Below are 16,533 nucleotides of genomic sequence, written 5' to 3'. Positions count from 1 at the left end.
TGATGCCATTTTAATAAACGAGAGACAAGGTGCGCATATGAAGAGCTGATATGCTGTAATTATGCTAAAAGCTCAACATGAGAAGGTTTTCACTCCATGGAAAGGCCATTTGCCCTTTTCTCAATCTGAATAATTTACACAGATTGCTAGCTGTAGAAAAATGCTGGTATATTTAAAGCAATTTGTTTTTCACATGTGAAACAGTACAATAAACACGAGGAACTCAAGATGCTACAGAATGCTAACACACTGAGCATTAACATGGAAAGTATTTCTGGAAAGTATACCCCAATAAAATCATTCGAGTAGATACACATCATTTACGCATTATAGAATGCATACCCTCATATCGTTCTATGATATCTTAAAATCAAAGAAAAACTATAGTGACATCACCATGCATTGCCAAATTAATGTAATTCAAATGTATGTTACCCACTTTAACCACTAAGGATAAGCAGATGTAAAGGAATTCTTGAGAAGTATACTCACATTGAAGCCCAGGCTACAGTGGTAGGTGCATTTCAAAGAGGTTACAGAGGCGATGGAGGCTATCATGACTGCAGACGTTTTTAATATATGACAATGGGGGGGTCAAGAGGAGGGGGATTATAGGTAGGTGGACTGCATGGAGCTGATACCTGTGAATGGTTAGATTTGGTTTTAAGAGTGAGTGAGCAAAAGGGGTTTAAAGGAAGATGATTTGACACAATGCTCATACTATGTTTCTCACAAGTCCTTTTTTTACCCCCTCTGTAGCAAGTTCGCTGCTGCTGTGATGAATAGCGGGAGTGAAAGAGAAGGTGAGATAAACACCAAATCAGATTGCAGCTGAGGTCCCCATCCTTAGCTGAATGTGTTCTTTTTTTTTTTTTTTATATTTTTATTGAAAGTTCATACCGGTAAATACATATTCATAGAAACATACGTAAATACATAGTTAGAAGCATTACATTATTAAATCAAACGAAAAAGGCGTAAAGAGTATTATACAGTAGAGAGTCAGTTGACATGTTAAATATCTAAACAGCCAGTAAATCATTCGCTTGTAGTTTTGCTGTCCTCCAAGTGGCCACTGGGGCCCAAAGTCGCTTGCCTATATCCCTTAGCTTTACTCCTTTTACCTCATATAATGCTTCCTCAATATTATGTATACCCAGCATTCTGCACAACCACATTTGGAAAGTTGGGGCTTCTGTATCCTTCCAGGCTGCGCTGATTAAAATCCTGAGGACTGCTACGGAAATGAAAACTAAAGCTTCAGCCTCCATACTCATATCTAGTTTCACATCACAACCAATTATTATCAGAGTTGGGGATAGATTAATTTTAACGTCGAGTAGCCCCTCTAAAAAGCGTGTTATCTCGGTTATAATAGTTTTTAATTTTTCACAGCCATAGAACATGTGTATAAGATCTGCTGTACCATTACCACATCTGGGGCAGTTGCTATCTGTCGCTTTCCCCCAGGAGAATAATTTTTCGGGCGTATAGTATAAATTAAATAGAGTTTTGAAATGTTGGGCCCTGAGATTCGAGGAACGCAGAAACTTCTTATCCATAGCTAACGCTTTATCAAGGTCTACTTCGGGATCTCCCAATTTTTTGGACCATGTAGTTTCAATTTTCCCAATATCGTTGATTGATACGTCGTTAAATATTTTATAAATATCTCAAATTCTATGACCACCTGACTTCAAATACTCAATTAGTTCGAATTTCCCAAGCTGAGTGATGTATGGCCTAATTGCTTTAATTCTATTTACTATCTGTAGGTATTTGAACTCTTGACAGCCTTGTAGTGAATATTGGTATGTGAGTTCTTCTAGCGTTCTGCATTGATCTCTGATCATTATTTGCCCCAGCTCCACAATGCCATGACTCTCCCAATGTCGCCACGTTCCATCGCTACTAAGACTTGGAAAGAGTGTTGAGTTCCAAAGTGGTGTGCGATAATGCATAGTGGGTATATCTAGAACTTTTTTAACAGATTTCCACATGGACCATATACCTTCCAACGTCTTATATCCAATTTCCATGTAATATCTCCTCTGGGTTCTCCTTAATAGAAGCCCTACGGCTTCACTTCCCACCAATAGCTGATAAATTGATGGTATCTCCGCCCGCCTGAGAGTTGGGCCCCCCGGATGGAGTAGGATAGCCGTGTCTACAAGGAGGCATGCAAAATGATAGCTTTTAATATCTGGCAATCCCAACCCACCTCTATCTTGTGGTAATGCCATATATCTATTTGACCGCCGTATTTTGCCATATTGCCATAAAAATTTCATGAAAATGGACTCAATCTTCTTAATAATTTTCTCGTCAATTTTGAATGGGATTGACCTTAATTTATAAAGCACCTTGGGAAACATTGTCATTTTTATGACAATGGCCCTCCCAATCAGTGACAACTTTAATGAGTCCATTCTTTTTAGATCTGTTTCCATAGATTTGAGAAGAGGGGTGTAATTATCGTCAATTATTTTACCTGGTTCTGCATTTATTGTTATACCCAGGTAAACTACAGATTCTACATACCTTCCATCCACCTTGGCAATTTTTCTAGAACAGAGTACCTGTGTTTTATCCACATTTAGTCGGTAGCCAGACACATCTCCAAACTGACTGGTTATGTTAACTACCTCCCTCATAGCTAGCTCTGGATCTTTTGTAATGACTGCTAGATCATCTGCATAGGCGAGAAGTTTGGTATGACACGCATTAGATATTACTGGTTTAATAAGCGCACTGTTCATTAATTGTGTAATTAAAGGGTCTATGTAAAGCGCGAACAGGATTGGAGAGCATGGGCAGCCCTGTCTTGTACCCCTTGTTATGTTGATCCTATCTGATCTTTCCCCCATTAATTGAATTCTTGCGATAGGCGATGAGTACATAGCCTGGATGGCTTGACAAAATCTAGGGCCAAATCCCCTTGCCTCCATAACCTTCCATAGGAAACTCCATCTGACGCGATCAAATGCCTTCTCCGCATCGAGGAGGATCATTGCAACCTCCTCCCCCCTAGCAGCACCGATGTCAAATAGTGTAATAGCTCTCCTGATATGGTTTGTGGTTCCTCTTCCTGGGATAAACCCATGCTGCCAGGGGGAAACCAAGGACGCAATGATCCTTCCCATGCAGGTGGCCATGATTTTGGCATATAACTTGTTATCGCCGTTAATCAATGATATTGGTCTGTACGAGCCCGGGTTAGTCTTAGGTTTCCCTTTTTTGTGGAAGATTACTATATTAGTTTCTTGCCAGGACTCAGGTATTATTCCGGTATTCATTACACCATTGAATAGATCTAAGAGTATTGGTGTTGTTTCCTCCCTTAGACTTTTATAAAGCTCTACTGGTATAGCATCTGGGCCCGCCGCCTTTCCGCTTGCAAGTTCTTTCAGTGCTTCCAATACCTCTAACATTGTAATATCTTGTTCCAATAGTTCGATCTGGCCTGGTTTTAACTTACTACCCATGTCTAACCAGCATACATTTGGTGCATCTCCAGCTACTTCCTCCTGATATAATTCTTGATAAAATTTCCTAAACCCCTCCAGAATTTCACCAGGTTTATCGTGTATTTGGCCCTGATATTCAATTTGTGTCACAATGTTCTTACTAGCCACCTGCCTAATTCTCAGGGCAAGAGCTCTACCTGCTTGCTCCCCAGTTTCGTAAAGGCGTGATCTCTGTGCCTGATAATTTGCTGCTGTGATGAATAGCGGGAGTGAAAGAGAAGGTGAGATAAACACCAAATCAGATTGCAGCTGAGGTCCCCATCCTTAGCTGAATGTGTTCTAGGTGGAAACTATGACTGTCTCATCGACAATATGCTATCGCTCACTTTGAAATTCTCAATTTAAATCATTGATCTTCGGTTTGGTGAACTAACTATATATATATATATATATATATATATATATATATATATATATATATATATATAAGATCACTTACTGATCACACATATTTATATAGGTTTATATTTTATGTTTCATTTATTTTAATATAGTTTAAAAATGTTAATGTAATTGTTTAATGAATTCCTGAATGTGAAAACTCTCATGCAGTTATTTATGAAGAGCATTAACGTGTGTGCTGTCATTTACAGAATATGTCAAAGTGGTACCTAAATAATATAACCATTACTCATGCAAAATTTCTTCATTTTGAATTTAGCACATGCAGAAATTTAACAGATTGGTTCACATACATTTGTATCCGTTCTTTGAACAGATCAAGTTCAACATGGAACCCACATGCGAAAGGAGGAAGGTTATGTGTGGGGGCTTGCCACACCATCATGTAAAAATGTCCTACCTACAGAAATGTCAACAAAAATACATCCTGGTCTTGGGGTGAGTGGAGTCTCATTCACAGAGAGCTATGATGCCTTCTGGTGAAAGCCAGAGACCCTTGGATGACACAACGCTGACCCCCCTGCATTTCACCAAGACTAACGTCACCGGGACACAGAACGTGAGCACAGGCAAGACTGCCCATGTCGCATCAGGGATGAAAAAAATAAATCTTGGCTTGCTTGGCATCAGTGAGGCCAGATGGACACAGTCCGGACAGAAAAGACTGGCTCCAAGAGGAATGCTGCTATATTCTGGACACGAGGAAGAGTATGCCCCACATACTCAGGGAGTAGCAGTGATGCTAAAGCCAGGAGCCAACAGAGCTCTGATTGGATGGGAAGCCCACTATTCCAGAATAACGAAGGCAACCTTCCGCTCAAATACAAAGAAATGGATCAAGAGAAATCTTATATAGTGCTATGCACCAACAAATGACAGCAAAGACGAGAAAAAAGAACAGTTGTACAATAGACTCCAGTCCATTTTGGAGAAATGCCTTGAGAATGCGGTGTGTGGCTGCGGTGTTTCCCCCTGACTCTTCAGCCTCCCTCCAGTGGCCGGGCTTGGCTCCGCCCCCCTGTCTTCACAGTTTTTGACCTTCAACCGGCCGGGCTTTGCTCCGCCGGTCCGGCTGCAGAATACGATCCCCAGGATCCTTTGAGGCTAGATGCAACATCAACACACGCCAGGAGGTGCATAAAGCCCCGCCTGGGGCCGGGTCCCTTGTTACCTTTGAGAATGCTATGTGTTGCTGCGGTGTTTCCCCCAGACTCTTCAGCCTCCCTCCCGTGGCCGGGCTTGGCTCCGCCCCCCTGTTTTCCCGGTTTTTGACCTTCGACTGGCCGGGATTGGTTCCGCCGGTCCGGCTGCAGACTACGATCCCCAGGATCCTTTGGGGCAGGACGCAACATCAGCACGCGCCAGGAGGCGCATAAAGACCCGCCTGGGGCCGAGTCCCTTGTTGCCTTTGGGAACGCTGTGTGTGGCTGCGGTGTTACCCCCTGACTCTTCAGCCTCCCTCCCATGGCCGGGCTTGGCTCCGCCCCCCTGTTTTCCCGGTTGTTGACCTTCGACCGGCCGGGCTTGGCTCCACCGGTCTGGCTGCAGACTACGATCTCCAGGATCCTTTGGGGCAGGACGCAACATCAGCACGCGCCAGGAGGCGCATAAAGCCCCGCCTGGTCTCTCGACATATAGCCATGTCTGAACTGGGGTAGCAGAGTGGGCTAAAGAACGGTGATGGATTAAACCCAGATCTTTTGACTGGGTGTGAGTGTTTGATTGGTTCAGATGCTCCGTCCATTACCACCCCCTTTTGTACCGCTCTAAGCCCGGGCAAAGGGCGGGCCGTCTGTGGCCGACCGGGGCTGGTCGCGGTGGGGCTGGGCACAACCCCTGGTTGGTCATTATAAATCGGGGCCAGATGACTGATATATGTGACAAAATTAGTAAGTCTCGATTTTTATTATATTTTCAGGGTTTGTTTTGGGTATCGGTTTCCTAGTGCACATTAAGTTATTGTGGGTGGTAATATCTGCATATTATACAGTTTGTGATTTTAGTGGTGCCTAGGAATATGGGCAAAAACACTCCTGCACAAAATCACCCAAATACCAGACAGAAAATGGTTTCAACTACCCCTCTTCCAAGTCTGACTGCCATAGACAAGATGCTGCAGAAGACCATAGGGGTAGTTGTTACAGCCATTGAGAATACTGAGAGGCGCCATTCGCTCCCTTTAGGAATGTCTCTACCCTTACAGCCTGAAAATATTTCATTTTCTGTGGCTAATTCTTGTGACTCAATGCGTATGGCTTCATGTGCAGGGTTTCCTGGCATAGAGAGCCATGAGACTATCTCAACACAGCAAAACTCCCCCTTTGGATCTCCTCCTTTGGTTAGTAGGCTCTCACTAACACCAACCTTGCATCTGCCACATATAAATGAGGAGCCCCCCCTGCGTATTAATGAATCAGCAGAATTAGTGGGATCTGCTGCTTCTTTAGCCATTGACCCGGAAATAACTAATGAGGTAATCAGGGATAGCACTCCAGTAAGAACTCGAGGGCAAAAAGCCAAAAATAAACAAAAACATACCCTTAAAGGGCAGCCCACAAATAAATATAAAGGGAAAGGCGGCCGTACATATCGGAAAACGGTTCCCATCCCCTCGGGACATAAAGGAGATAAGTGTGAGGGGCAGCTAAGGGATACTGGCATAAAGCACAGTGAGGTGGGGGAAATGGGCTTCTAGGGAAGAATGGAGACCCTGATTTCTACATTATTGGGGCCTATTAATTTGAAGATTTCTAATATAGAAATTAGGGTAGGTTCGATTGAGGACCAAATTACAAAAATTACAAATCAGACTAAAATACCCCACAGTGAGATATGTACACCGCCCCTTGCATGTACTTCAAGTGGGGGGTGACCAACCCTGATCAAGACAAAACCAAGAAGGCAAGGAATAAGTGAGATCCTATTCATCCAGGGGGTATTGCTGTTGTAAATAATCGCTCTAACAGGAATAACACCCATAGCTATAGTAAAGCAGTGACAAAGGAAATGCAAGATCAACCACGAAAGGATAATAGTGTAACCTTATTGACAGATAATGTGAAACCAGGGGGGTCTAACATTGAACAGCCAAAGGGTCTATGTACTACAAAAACCAACAAGGGCAATTATATACCACCAGTTATACACCTACCACCAGCATGTGGCGCTTATGTTACAGTTCTGTGTAACGTACCCAAGTTGAAGGAGGGGCAAGTAGAAACCCACGATAATCTAAAAAACAAAACTTTGTATTGGTTAACATAAATTGTGATTATCCCACATCATGCGCAGAACAGATAATACTCACACAGAGAGTGGAATGGATAGGCAGCTCTCCAAAAATATTTGACGGGGACTGTGTGATAATTAATTTTAGGTCCACAAATTGGGCTCGCGAAACTTTACTTAATGCCCCATTACCATCAAGTTGGAAATTTATTACAACATTATTACCACTGGGTTTTTTTTAAAAACATCTGCGGACAAATAATTTAGCCCCAGATTGTATGTCCTTTCACCCCAATAATAATTGGATGCCTATACCATCAGCAGCACGACCAATACGATTTTCGGTTCCTCTGTATAACAGATTCCAGTACCTAACTAGGATGGAGGACAATGATTGACATATAATATCTAAAGGGGCACCCTCTATACAAGAGTCAGAGCAGATGGTAACTCCTAGACCAACTAGTTGGGGACATAAACCAAGTAATACCCAAACCCAATTGTTAGAACAGGATATGGCGCATGAGAGTGCTGGAAATGGTGAGACCGATAATCCAACTACAATAAAACCTGTGCTTTTAATGGATATGGTAACTTCACGAAAACCAAATCAGAATGATAATCAAGGAATAGGAACTACCAGGCAGGAAGGGTACACATTGACTACTTGGAATATAGTAGGCATTGGGAAAAAATTAGATATTCCTTTTTGGCAGGATTTCATCGCCAGTGGTAGTGCCTTCATTTGTATCCAGGAAACCTGGAGTACAGATGTGGTTGCAGTGGAAGGTTATACCTCCCATTGCTTAAATGCTGTATCTTCTACATCAGGTAGAGCTAAGGGTGGATTGTTGTTGCTTATATCCACTAAATTAATCGGGTGTAAAATTATTAGTTACTCATCTGTAGGCGATCATAGCCAAATTTTGAGGCTACAATTTCCAAAGGGTAAGGATTTGGTTGTTATTAACCATTACAATAATAATTTTAATGGGGATAGGGATGCACCGCTAGACTTATTAGAAAAAGAGTTAGATAAGGTACTGAAATTATCTAACAAAATTGCAGGTATCGGAGACTTTAATATCCGGGTCTGTTCAGCGACTTTAACCAATTCTTGCGGATATATGTCGACCCACTTCATTACTAATGGGACTGATGATGATTCTTTACATTTCCCACATTGTGGATACAGCATGGCCTTAAATTTATTCATGGCAAAATTTGACCTTGATCTGTTAGATTGCTCCATGAAACAGGGCCATATTAAATGCCCGACTTTCACTGGGAGAAACGTAAATAGCAACATAGATCATATAGTAATCTCAAAGAATAGTTCCTATTCTGATCTCTGGATATCAGAGCAGGTGGTTAGCGACCACAATAGTATCTCCATAGTATTACTCGATTGGGGCAATAAATTAATTAACACTGAGGACCGACTTTCGGATATTCTCCCTGTTAGGCCTAACAGGATGATAATCAAGTGGGATGGTGTAGATCCCTCTAAGATCCAGTCGGAAGTGGTCACTAGAGGCAGAAAAGCCATTGACTATTGCCTTAGTGAAGAGGTCACCCCCGATATCTTATTAAATACATTCTCTGATTTAAATAATATAATTAAGAAAGTTTTAACCAAGAATACTAAATGTACTCACAAGGTTGGTACGAGGTTGTTCGACTCTAACTGTTCGAAGACATTTCATAAACGGAAATTGGTATTAGGGACTAGGCCCCGTAACCAAATGCTAGTTCATGAGCTTTGAATTGAATACAAGCAAGCCATCTTGACACATAAAAAAGAGCTGAGATCAGATGCTTGGGATAAACCAAGTATGGCTGCCAAAACCAACAACAGCAAACTCTTCTGGGAAACTGTAAATAGCCCCTTTTTAAAGGATAATTGTATACCCAAATTGACATCTTATGTGAACTGTACTGAATGGGTTGAACACTTTTCTAATATTTTTAACCCCAATAGGTTGTGTTTGACTTCCTTTTTAAACGATGATTTTACATGGCCTATATTACCATTGTTGATTAATGTTGAAGAGGTAGAGGAAGGGTTGTCTAATAGCAAACGGGGAAGGCCCCGGCCCCAGACGGTGTCCCAATTGATCTGTATAAGGATCTAATGGATTTATGGGCACCAATCCTTACAAGGATTTTTAAAATTGCAGCCATGGGGAATTTCCCTACAACATGGGCACAATCCCTAATTGTCCCACTGCACAAAAAGGGCTCGCGTGCCGAAGCTTGCAATTATCGCCGTTATTGCTACTGGATTCCTCAATTAAGGTATTGAGTAGGGTCCTTTTAAAAAGATTGGAAACCTGGGCCTCAGATTTCAAAGTTCTAACCCAGCCCAATATGGGTTTAGGAAAGGCTTAGGTACAATTGAACAATGTTTAAATTTGGACCTACTCATTAATAAATATACAGTGGCTAAAGAGGGTAACTTGTTTTTATGCTTCGCTGATTTGAACAGCGCCTTCGATTTAGTGGATCACACCCTTCTTTGGGCAGTGCTGTTGGAATCTGGGGCCTAAAAGTGATTGTGTTCTTTTTAGCTCGGGTTTGAGAGATTAACCTGTAGCGTACGATATGGGCCAACTGGTGAGCGTACCCCTTTTTTTCGGTACAAAGAGGCATCAGGCAAGGGTGTATATTGGCCCCTCCTTTATTCTCCCTCTTTATTAATCAAATAGCCATGGTTTTAAATAATATTTTAGCAGATGCGCCTAAGATTGGTGGGGAGGTTGTATCGGTATTATTATATGCCGATGACGCTGTTTTAATGTCCCATACCCCAATAGGCCTTCAGCGACTAGGCAGCACACATGGAAAAATCAAAAATTCGGAGAACTAATGCTTTTTTCCTTGTTTCGCCTAAAGGAGACCACCCTTGCAAATAGGGGGCAGCGTCAAAATCAATGGGTGTTGCAGTGGAACAGCCTCCGCAACCAGCCGTAGCCTGTACAGGTAAGACTGGTGGGGCTGTCGGCCTGGGGGGGAGGTGGGGGGGGGGGGTAATTTTAACAGCTGACTAAAAGGGAAAATCAATTATTTATTTAACGTTTCCTCTTGTCTGTTGAATCCCACCGCCCCACAGCTCTTACCTGAACGGGCCTCGGCTGGCCACATAACCCATTGTCCTCCCCTTTTACACTATGTACAGTGTGAAAGGGTGCCTTATTCATGAGGCAGCTTTAAGCCACGTTAAGTGGCTTAACGCTACCTTGTAAAATGAGAGATAGCCCCTTTTGCCTACACAAAGGCGCTAAAACTGACATTTTGCTGGCTGTAGGGGCTTGTATATATGCCCCATAATTGTTCATGCAATAAAAAAGAGAAATGTGTAATGTTCCGATCATATCAGAACCATATTAAAAATTTGGATGGTAAATAAAATGGAATGATCTGTTACCGTCTGTTGTTTTGTTATTTTTTTGTGTGCCAAAGAGGTGCATAACTTCAGCAATCTCACTCATTGTGATACAATCAGGACAAAGGCCATATGACATCACTATCTGGGAAGATTCACGGTCATAGATCATGTTATGTAATTTCCTGTAATGTCATTGTGTCAAAGGGTGGTTATGTGATGTCATTTCCGCTACCCCTAGCATTTTTGTGAAGTGACACCCATGGGGCCTTTAAGACCTGGGTCAGCCGAATTTAATTCAGATTTCTCAACGTGTCATCATTTTTTAATAAAGAAGAAATGATTGCCTTGAGAGGAGGTACTGATTTCTCCTCACACGACAGACACCTAAACATGTAACATTTCCTAAATGCGGAGACGAGTTGGCCTAACTGCTAGACTGGTCGACTATAACCCTGGGGGAACCAGGTTCGAGTCTTGGCAAGGACGTTAAACATCCTGTGATTCTGGGCAAATCACTGAGGGGCAGATCTACAAGAAAGTGCTGCAGCGCGGCACCGCAAGCCCTTTGACTGCGACACGCTGCAGTACTTTCAGAGCACAGGAATGCAACATGTCTACGATGACATGTCGCATTCTCGTGCTCTCCCCTGCGCTGGCGCAGAAACAGCTGCCCTGCAAGGATGGTGCAAGGATGCCTGCGCCATAGGGAGATTGCTTTTGTGAAGGAAGGGGTCCCTTCCTGCACAAAAGCAATCACTGCAGGCATTCTTCTCTTTCAATACATGCTGTAGAATGCAGCACGCATTGAAAGAGGAAAAAACGAGGAGAAATGAAAACATTTCTCCTCGTTTCGGTAAACAACGCCACCCTAGGATGGCGTAGCAAACTGACCATTTCAAGGTTTGCGATTTCTCGTAAATGTAAGAAATGCATCAGTGAACATGGGTTTTGCGTGGGAACACCGACAGCAACACCCATGTTCCGCCTGTAACACGCATAGTGGTGCGTGAACAGGGGCGATATTTACAAGCACAGGTTAAGTCACTTAGGGTGTGCTTGTAAATATCCCTTAGCAGGCTGCGCCACCTGTGCGTCATGCAAGTGATGCACCGGCAGCGCATGGGTCTTGTAAATCTACCCCTGAATCTCTCCGTATCATCATGTAACACAACTGGTGCTCGTGAGACGCTCTCTGATACCCCATACCTTCGGGTCAAGTTCACGCTGTATAAAGCTTCATAACATGAAATGGAATGACATTAAAAGAGCACTTTAAAAAAAAATAGATTGATGATATGGATTTTAATATTTGATAATCCTTAAAAACCGATGTTTTAGACCTATTTTGATACACTGGGATTTAATAAACACTATTCTAATCTTTCAAGAATATTTGATACGATTAACTGCAAAAGCAACATTTTACTAGTTAGCATGTGAAAAGTAAGTACATTAAAGCAATCCTTCGCACTGAATATTACTGAAAATGTCAGTGGATAATTGCACTGACACAAGTGGCATATGCATAATATAAAGTCGTTACACAATTTCAGGTGTTGGATACAGATATTGAGGCACTGCTTTGTGAATAGAAGCTTTCACCGGGCCGCTCTTTTTTCTACCGAAGAGCTAGAAACTACATAAAGTGGCAGCAGCTGTCTGCCACAGCTGCCACCTTCATGATATCTGAACCCGCTGGTAGCGAAGACAGTGTGAGTGTTGCCAAAGTGCAAATACGGGATTACTGACGGTTACCTTTTGCTGTCAACAAATGACGTCCAGGTAGGCCCCTAAACAATTGATGTAATCGAGCCTAATATGTTTAAATAGAGCCACTATTGAAGTTTAAGCCATGCATTTCTCAGCTCTCCTAAGTCATATAAGGACTTGATTGTGCAACCCATCACAAAGAGGAACATCTATAGCGGTGGACTCCGCCAGTACTATTTCTTGGGCTGAAATAATCACTTTCTGCCATGATGAAGTGAGGTCAGATATCCACATCACATGCAGCAATGGATTGACATTTTCTCAAATGAGAATCACTTTGGGTAACTACCAATTATTAGGATCAGATCTGAACTAGCAGCAGAAAGGTGAATAGCAATTTTTCAGGCGAGTATGTATTGACCTAGGGGTGAAAAGCAATCGCAGTCAACCCATTGAGCCCACATTACGTGTCTAAATCACAGATTGTGTGAGATGAAACCTTTAAATGTCTTCTGCTTATAATTTACAGACTTGGATTTAGCTGAGCATGCCTTTTAATTAAATCAATTTAAATAAAGTGGTGTAACTGTAGCAAGCGGAACAGGGATTTCATTTAGTAATACGAGAAGAACAAATTGTCATAAAAACTCAAGAAATATTTCATTTATTATAACTTGCCTCAGGCTGATGTGTGAAAGAGTTTTGTCATATGGTAAAATAAACAATGAGATTAAGCAAGCACTGTTGCTTTGCCAACCCCAAAAACAGAATAACAAAAAAAAAAATATGCCACAAGCAAAAACGTAATATTCTAAATTAATTTCAAATATGAGCCACTGCTTATCGTCCATTTCCAGTACTACTTCTGGAAGTGCATCAAAGAGCAATTAAATGTTTGTTTCTAGCTTGACAATTCATTTTGCTAAGAGTGTTACAATCATTTTCTTCTGGCGAGTGCATTTTTGGAGAGTCTGCAAGTCTGTTTTCATGGCTTGAGGTAAAATGGAACTGTTAGTGTTATAATTGAAATTCAAAACGTGCCATATTCTGTGAGCACAAATGAGGAAAGAAGCACCCACTTAAGTGTGACGGTACAATAAATACATATTTAAATTAAAGCTTCGACAGCCACTCTGTTTCTGCAGTTGGCAGTGCTAGGCTATGTGGGGCCCCCCTGTGTGTTCTGGCGCAGCGCGGTGACGCTGCGCTGGACAGAGGGACTCCGGACACCTTGCTGCTTCTCCGCGTGGTCCGGACTAACTCCGAGACCACGCCTCCTTTATTTTATAGTACGCGCGGACGCCACGTACCACGTCCGCGCTGACGCACGACTACGTGCGTGAACACTAGACTGCGCAGGGCAGTCTTGGACATTACACCGACTGGCTAAGCTGGGCCTCTCAGACTCTGGCGAGCTCGCCTCTGGCTGGTCTGCTGCGTCGTTGTACCCGCTCACCGGGGATCTGGTGCTTGGAGTCGTCGGGCTTGGTGTTGCTCTGTCCGGGTTTCTGCTGGGCATGCCGTTGGGCGGGACTGCAGCCCGCTTGAAGAAGGACACGTTGCGGGTGACGGTTTCTCCGTCGCGTTGAGCCGTTACCATCGTGCCTGTCCTGCGGGTGACAGTCCAGGGCCTGGGTTCGAACGGGAGCCTGAATTTGCTTCCGGGATATCGGTCTCGCACGTATACTCGATCTCTTTCTCCAATGTATGATTCCTTAGCTCGGCGTCGGAAGCTCGCGTACTCGTTTGATCGCTTTCTGTTGAGCAAAGTCTGCTGAGGGTTTGCTTCCGTCGGGGTCCAGGTGTGGTGGTGGGGGATCGTGTCTCGGACAATTCGCCCCATGGCGGCTGGCCCTGGGGCCGCTGAAGTGGTACGGTGGGGTGTCAGCCTGTACTCCCTCAGGAACGTGTAGATGGCTTTCTCCAGGGGTGTCTCTTCTGCATGAGCAATCCGAATCACTTTATTGAGGGTCCTCATGAAACGTTCTACCTCCCCGTTGGCCTGTGGCCACCTGGGGGTGACCTTCCTGTGCTGGATGCCCCACTCCTGGAGATAGTCCGCAAATTCTTGGCTTTGGAACGGCGGCCCGTTGTCGGTCTTGACCAGGTCGAAGATGCCATGGGTGGCGATGAGTTTCTCGAACTTCGTCGTTACTTCCTTGGCTGTGAGTGTAGGTATTATCTCCACCTCGGGGTATTTGGTCAGGTCATCAATGACAACGAGCATGTACAGCCCGTCCGGGAGGTGTCCAAAATCGGCGCTCACTCGTTCCCAGGGTCTCTCGGGGTTCTCCTCGGTGATTACCGGCGGTGGCGGTTCGGGTGGACCTGCGGCCTGGCACCAGTGGCACTCCTTGACCATTTGTTCGACCTTCATGTCCAGGTCCGGGAACCACACTTTGGCCCTGAGTCTACTTTTTGTCTTCACTACTCCCTGGTGGCCGCGGTGTGCCAATTCGATTACTTGTTGAGTCAGGCTCGCCGGCATCACAATCCGTGGTCCTCTAAGTACGCATCCTTGACTGTCTACTGACAGTTCGTCCTTTACCCTGCAGAGGGTCTCTAGGGCTCGCTTGGCTTCCGGTGTCCTCTGACTCAGCGAGGCCTGGAGTGTTCTCCAGTCGTTGTCTCTCAGGGCGGTGTTCACTAGCTGCAGGACTTCATCCTTGCGGGTTGCGTCCACAATCATGTCAAGGTTCATGGGCAGCGGGCGTGATCTTTCGAGGATGACTTGTACATACTCCTCTGTCTCTTCGGCATCTTCTCTCTCTCGGGTGGTTGCCGCTCGGGGGTGCCGTGAGAGGTAGTCGGCCGGATTGGACGCACCGGGCTTAAATTCCAGTTTGTAGTCATACTCTTGGAGTTGTAGAATCCACTTCTCGATTCTCGGGGGAGGCTTCGAGACTGACCCTCGGAACAGGGGGAGTAGGGGCTTGTGATCCGTGGAAACAGTGAACGGATGTCCATAGACGTAAACGTGGAAGTGCCTGCAGGCCCAGTGGATCGCAATGGCCTCCCTCTCAATCTGAGAGTAGCGTTGTTCAGTTTCTGTCAGGGACCTGCTGGCGTAGGCTATGGGTGCCCAGTCTTCACCGTTTTGGCTTTGTGTCAGCACTGCTCCGAGTCCATAGGGACTGGCGTCCACTGCTACGTTCGTCGCCTTGGAAGGGTCAAAGTACGCCAGGGTCGTGTTGGCTGACAGGGCTGCCTTGGTGTTCTGAAACGCCCGCTCCTGTTCTTCCCCCCACTGCCATGGGGTGGTGGACTTGGTGAGCTCCCTTAGTGGCCTGGTGAGATTGGATAGGTCGGGGATGAATCGCCCGCAGAAGTTTACCATCCCGAGGAAACTTCGAACTTCTGATGTGTTGTTCGGCGCTGGGGCTGTTTGCACGTCCTTCACTTTTTCAGGGTCAGGGGCTACTCCCTTGTCGGAGAACGTGTACCCAAAGAAGCTGATGGTGTTCTGCAGGAACTGACATTTCTCTCTGTGTAGGGTAAGGCCTGAGTCTTTGATCCTTTGTAGCACGCTTCTGAGTCTTCTGTGGTGCTCTTCTACTGTATCGGCGTATATCAGCAAGTCATCGCTGACATTTAGGACGCCTGTGATCCCACTCAATACTTCTCGAATCGTGTTTTGGAAGACCTCTGCAGCGCTTGATATTCCAAAATTGAGTCGCCGATAGCGCCGGAGGCCAACGTGAGTGGAGAAAGTGGTGATGTACCTGGAGTCCGGGTGCAGAGGTAGCTGGTGGTATCCTGATCTCAGGTCCATCTTGGAGAACCACTTCGCTCCGTTTAACTCTCCTAGAATGTCGTCTATGGTAGGCGTCAGGTGTCTTTCTCTCTTCACCGCTGCGTTGGGGAGGCGCATGTCGACGCAGATGCGGACCTGTCCTGGTTGTTTGGGCTTCCGCGCTACCACAATCGGCGACACCCAGGGGGTGGGCCCGCTGACCTTCTCGATTATCCCCTGTTTTTCAAGGGTCTCCAACTCCTGTTCCACTTTCTTTCTTAGGTGAAATGCTATCCGTCGATGACGGAGGGCTACTGGCTGTATGGATTTGTCAATGTGTAGAGAGACTTCTTTGCCTCGGAGGCATCCAATACCTTTGAATGTGTCTTCGAATTCTTCCAGGATTGTGTCTAGCTCTTCTTCCAAGACGGCCATGGCAAACGAGATGAGGTGTAGGTCTTCAGCTGCTTGGCCACTCAGGAGCATTCCGCTACCTTCTTTGGTCACGTAGATGGTGGCTGGCGTCCTCAGTTCTTGGTGCTGTA

The sequence above is a fragment of the Lissotriton vulgaris genome, chromosome 9 (genome assembly GCF_964263255.1).
Source record: "Lissotriton vulgaris chromosome 9, aLisVul1.2, whole genome shotgun sequence".
NCBI classification, from domain to species: Eukaryota; Metazoa; Chordata; class Amphibia; order Caudata; family Salamandridae; genus Lissotriton; species Lissotriton vulgaris.
Note: the sequence above shows the minus strand (reverse complement) of the source record.